The sequence below is a fragment of the Triticum dicoccoides genome, chromosome 2A (assembly GCF_002162155.2).
Source record: "Triticum dicoccoides isolate Atlit2015 ecotype Zavitan chromosome 2A, WEW_v2.0, whole genome shotgun sequence".
Taxonomy (NCBI): domain Eukaryota; kingdom Viridiplantae; phylum Streptophyta; class Magnoliopsida; order Poales; family Poaceae; genus Triticum; species Triticum dicoccoides.
The window spans coordinates 785,196,627-785,202,514 of record NC_041382.1 but is presented as its reverse complement, the minus strand read 5'-3'; the positions used below and the strand labels follow the sequence as shown (position 1 = coordinate 785,202,514).

Genomic DNA, 5,888 nt, shown 5'->3' with positions numbered 1-5,888 from the left:
CGGCCGGCCTCGCCGCCCTCAACGCCGCGCCGCCCCCCAATCCATTCTCGGGCCGCCGGCCTCGCCGCCCTCAACTGCTCAGAGAGCGATGATCGAGAGAGAGAGAGAGAGAGAGAGAGAGCAGAGAGAGAGAGAGAGCAGAGAGCAGAGAGAGAGAGAGAGAGAGAGAGAATTTTTTTTGTTCTTTTTAATTTTAACTAGTTAATTAGTTTAACGAAAACGGTAAATAACTTAAAACTTGATAATTAACAAAAAAAAACCGTAAAATTTGATAATTAACAAAAAAAACGTATATACGGAGAGGGGGCGGCGAGGGGGGCGGCGATGCGCGCGGTGTTTTTTTAGGGATCGAGAGGGGACGGCGAGGGTTATAAATGTGTTGTCCTCGCCTCCCTCTCCGTGACGCCGTCGTCTGCCGCCCCGTCTCGCGCTCTACCGCGACACCCTCTCCCACCCCTTCCTCGCCCCCTCCTTTTGCCACCGCCCTTTCGCCACCGCCACTGCCATCGCCCCCCTTCTTCACTTAATTAATTTGTTTTTACTACATGTTTTCAGGACTGACATAATGGCGGACGATAGAGCTGACCCGATTATGGACAACTATGATCCGGACGGTGAAGCACATATGTTCGGCATCATAAACGGCGATATTCTATATGTGCCGACCGGACAAGAAGAAGATGATATCTCTTCTTATCTGAACCTTGACGGTGAAGATGAAGGGCGCCGTCAGCAAGATGATGCCGAACAAACGTCGATAAACGACGATCTTCAAATGGAAGTAGCAACCACCTCCGGCGCCGAGGTATATATATATACATTGAGCCTCTGGTGATACAAACTAACTGATTTGAATAAATATGTGTGGACTAACGCGCGCGACTCTCTTTCTTATTTTAGCCCTCGGCCGGATCGTCGAAACAATCGAGTACGTTGTCAAAGCGTGGCGCAACCAAGACGATGAAACAAGGAGAAACATGCACCATCGAGGTTGTCGACAGTGCAACCGGCAGGCCGCTGGAGCCCCGCAAGAACGCCACCAAGTTTGTCAACCAATGCGGAGCCATTGTTAGAGACAACGTCTCGATCACCGTCCAGGAGAGGAATAAGCCAAAGAAGGCACGAATTGCTGGTTTCACTTTCGTCGATAAGAGAACAAAAAAAGATTGCTTCAAAAAGCTTATGGAACATTTCGTTCTACCTCCGGAATACAACAAATTCGATGAGGAGGGTAACAAGATTGAGGAAAACAAGGAGAGGAGGAGGCTAGTCAAACAGTTCGCTCTTCATAAGATGGCCGACGCATTCCGGAAATTCAAGCAAAATCTAGCCCATGACTTTGTCAAGCAGAACAAGACTCCGGATTTCAAAGGACAATATGAGAAACTGAAACATGATTGGCCAGAATTTGTGAAGCAAAAGAAATCAGAGCAGTTCATTCAAATATCGAAAAAAAATAAGGAAAATGCGGCTAAGAAGGAGTACAATCATATTATGGGGCCAGGAGGGTATCGCCTTTGGGAGCCTAGGTGGGAGAAGATGGAGAACGAGCTGAGGGCGCGAGGAATCTGTCCAGGTACGGAGGGATGGGACCCAAGGGCCAAAAGCTGGTGGTACGGGCATGGGGGAACGCTGAACCCGGAGACAGGGGACTGTGTTTACCGGGGCAAAATAATTAAACCCACCCAAGCCCTTATTGACGCAATGAGGGATGCTCAAGAGGGGAAGATCAAGTTCAACAGAGAGAACGACGCGCTGACAAAAGCCCTCGGGAATCCTGAACACGGAGGACGTGTACGAGGCATGGGGCACATTCCGTGGAAAATAGGGTTCCCCCAGAACGATGACCCGTACGGTTACAGAAGCCGGAAGAGAAAGATGGATCGGGAAGCAGATGTTGTGGCGCGGTTGGCATCGGAAATGGATGTGATGAAGAAAACCGTGAGTGTACTAGTAGCCGAACGAGATGCAGCTCGGGCACAGCATGAAGATCATCCAGCGGATCTCAGAAGCCAGTAGCGGAGAAGCAGTGTGGCTTCCACGGAGGCCCCACCGGCTGGTGCAGATGCACCGACGATCGAAATTACTGCACCTGAGCCTCTGGTGGTCGAAATTACTGCACCGGAGCCTCTCGTGGTCGAAATTACTGCACCGGAGCCTCCTCGCTACCCCGTGGACGATATAAAGGAGATGAAAGAATGTCATCTGTATTATCCTATCGGGAACATGTCCGTGAAGGTAGCCATCGGCAGTGCTTTACCATGTTTACCTAGAGCACTCCACCACAACACCCCCATTCAAGATGGCTATGCTCGTGTCACGGTGGAGGACATAGTCCAAGGGTTTGAGGACCTGGAGATTGACATTGCTACACCTGAAGGGGAGAAAAGACTTGGAGATGTCAAGCGCCATTTCATTCTATGGCTAAAGAAGTTTATCAAGTTTCCAGGTGAGGCGCCAAGGACAACAAGTCTACCCCCCTACGGTGGTGGCGGTTCACCTACACCTCCGTCACGTCAGCCGACGCCCCCCAGTCCACAACGTCCGGCGGGTGATCAGACGCCGCCCCCCAGTCCTCGTCCGGCGGGTGATCAGACGCCGCCCCCCAATCCACCTCCGGCAAAGAAGCAGAAGCAGTCCTGGATTATTAACCCGGACCCTTATGTACCTAAGACCACAAAGGTACCGGAGCCATCATTGAAGCCTCTCCCCACAAGGCCTTGGGAACGTAGTGCCGAGGAAACTGCCGCGGCCGCGGCTGCTGATCATGAGAAATGGAAGGCGGACTGCAAGAAGAAAAGAGAGCCCGAGCCCAAGCCAGTATTTTCTGATGAGCAAAAGAAGTGGGCTAAGTCATTTTTGAGCACACCGTCCCAAGCCGCGAAGAATCTGCCTGACGACTATGCACGTGAACTTCGTAGGCAAGCACTCATGTTGAAGGTATAGAAAGAGCGGGCGGAGAACCAGGAGAACAAAGCCTTGGAGGAGGCCGAGAAAACGGAATTAGAAAGTAAAAAAAGCGGGAAACGAGTTGCCCAGCTCGGGGAACAAAGTAAACAATCGATTGCCCCGCTTATAGTGAAAGCCGCCGGTCCGGATGACCCCGATATCATAGCAGCTGCGGCAGCACATGGATTGACTGTAACGAGTGCCAGAGAACAAGCGGCCAACTTAGGTATTACTCTTCGTGAACTGTTAGGCCTTGATGAGGCGCCAGTGAAGGAGGTAGTAATTACATATGTGAAGAATGGGCCTCTCGTCGAGCCTGCGCAGGAACAGGATCTACCTCCACAAATGAAAGGTCTGCTGAAATGGTACAAGGGTTACATAAAAAATAAAAACGCCAAAGAATATATTTATGCGGAAGTTAGATATGAGCATCACTTCAAACATTACTATGTACAAATTCATCTGAGTGAATTGTTCCAGCTTTTCAATCTGCGCGAGCTCGACAAATCTATCATCAGTTGCTACGTTCTGTAAGTGATTTATTTCTACCCCATCTCGTTCATATTGCCTGCACTATATATATGTCCTAACTATATTGTTGTGTCCGCTATTATACATGCGGAATGAAGATTAAGGAATGCAGAGTAAGGAACATCCATAATGTTGGGTTCATTAACCCACACATCGTTAATGGATATGTGTTGGAGCATCACCCCGCCGACATGGAGGCAGACCTGTGGCAGTTTCTTACAAAGCAGGAACTCAAAAGTGATATTCTATTTCCTTACCATTTTGGGTGAGTGTTTCTGTCTTGAGCACATTCTCTTTTGTTTACTCCACGCATGGTATGTGGCCGGCTAATCGATGAGTTATGCATGACGTACTGTGCATGTATCGTGTCCGCAGGTTCCACTGGATTCTGCTAGTAATTAAAGTTGACACCTCAGAATGTCTCGTCCACGACTCTCTGAATAAGGATCCAAAGCTTTGGGTCGACATGAGAAGAATGCTGCAGAAGTAATTATTTTCATTCATTTGCGCTCTATATCGATCGGCCTATTTCGTTCATTTCCTAATATCAAGTAACTAATAACTCTCTTGTTCATTTAATTTTCTTTGCCTCGTAGGGTTTGGAGACGGTTCGTAGATACAAAGGTCGGTGAATTCAAAAAAGAGCTAGAATTCAAAAGGGCAAAGGCTAAGAATGGTGAGGATATTCAGCCAGCGGGGACCAATCTATGTGCATACTATGTCTGTGAGATGATCCGGAGATACACCTCTGAGCGGGTTTCGAGTGATACCAATGCTCAGAGGAATAACCTCCGGATGATGCTTAGTCTAGAAGCTCGCTTCCGACCACTTCAAGAGGAACTAGCTGGATGGTTCAGGAGGGAAGTCCTCCATCCTAAAGGAGAACACCATTACGAGGACGTAGAACTTTATATGCATTAAATTATGTATGGAAACTTGTTCAAAATTGTATATGGTCATCCGATGATATTGAATATATATTGTATATTCCTCTTGAATTCTTTTTGGTTCTAATTTCAAATTTGTTTGAAATTGTACATTCATATGCATGTATGTAGTACCGTAGAATATGTGAAACTCCTTCAAAATTAAAATAAAGCACAAAAGAAATAAAACAATACATATTAAACAGAAAACAGGTTTAAGGGGGGGGGGCTAAAACCCTAAACCTGCGGCGGCCTTTAGTCGCGGTTGGCCAGAAGAACCGCGACTAAAGGTCCTCCGCCCCGACGGCCACCTGGCGCCCACGTGGACGGGCCTTTAGTCGCGGTTCTTAAGCAACCGCGACTAAAGGGTGGGGCCTTTAGTCGCGCCCGTTCGGTCGCGGTTGCGCAACCGCGACTAATGGCAGTTGCGAACCGCGACCAAAGGCCCTTTTTCCACCAGTGATTGTTGTCCCGTGCTACATTCTCCTTTGATCCTGTAAGCAAAAGGCAATATATATACTGTTGGACCTTGAAGCTCCAAGACATCTTATGTTTTGTATGTACTCCCCTGGTTATTTAGCAAATGCCAAAAAAGTGTGTTGTTTCTGTCATGAGTACATCGTTTGGCTGGGAGTTTTTCCTACTTTTTATAAATATTAGGAACTTAAGCACATAACGACGTATCGATCCTGTAAGCAAACATCCTATATGGTGTGCTCTAACATTTTCTTTGATATAGTTTTTTTAACAAAATAACGGTGCCCAAGTCACTTCTAATAAAGAGCATGTGCTCGTGTAATAGTACACTCATAATTCATTGTGATCAAATGTACACAGAGTTTGCAGAAGCTATGGAAGAAATGGTAACTTTCTTACTTGGGAAAACTGCATTAGATAACGATGATGATGACAGTGGTAAATTGTCTGAATCTATAAGCACATTATGTGGAAGTTTGCATGCTAGGATTTATTCCTAGAAGTTCTTGCACAAAGGACATTTCCTGATTTAAAGCCAACTATGTTATATTTTGATGGTAATGCTCCTTTTTTCAAAATTACCAGATCCTTCATGAAAAGAACTATTGATGTGACTTTTTCTATACATGTGGTGATGCTAAGGCTCAGTTTGAACTACAAAAGTTCGTGGATAACTATGTCAGTTTTATTTCTACCTTGGTAAAATTGAACTGAAATAGTATCAGAAGTTGACGTGCTTCCATGTACTGTAATTTTCTTATACTCTGACCCGTATTATTGTGTTTTTTCAGCGTAAAAATGTCATAAATACAGTCACAAACCCATCAGATCTATGCTATGGATGCCGTGGTGATTGCTGGAACGGAGGGTTCCTGGGATGATGAGAAGGTATGCAGATTCATACTGTTCCAGGTTCAGACTGAAATCTAAACTAATGAATGTAGAGTTGTAGACACAATATTTTTGTTGATGCTGGTCATCAAGTAATTCATGAAGTTGGGATGG

General features: G+C 46.3%; 1 long non-coding RNA gene across 2 annotated transcripts in view; it reads left to right on the top strand.

The window, feature by feature from the left end:
• The window catches only part of LOC119357311, a 12,086-nt gene that overhangs the window by 5,719 nt on the left and 479 nt on the right, over positions 1 to 5,888 (top strand). For both annotated transcript variants that reach the window (XR_005172193.1, XR_005172192.1), the window contains exon 2: positions 5,675 to 5,771. This is a non-coding gene — a long non-coding RNA (uncharacterized LOC119357311). The remainder of the gene's footprint in view (positions 1 to 5,674; positions 5,772 to 5,888) is intronic.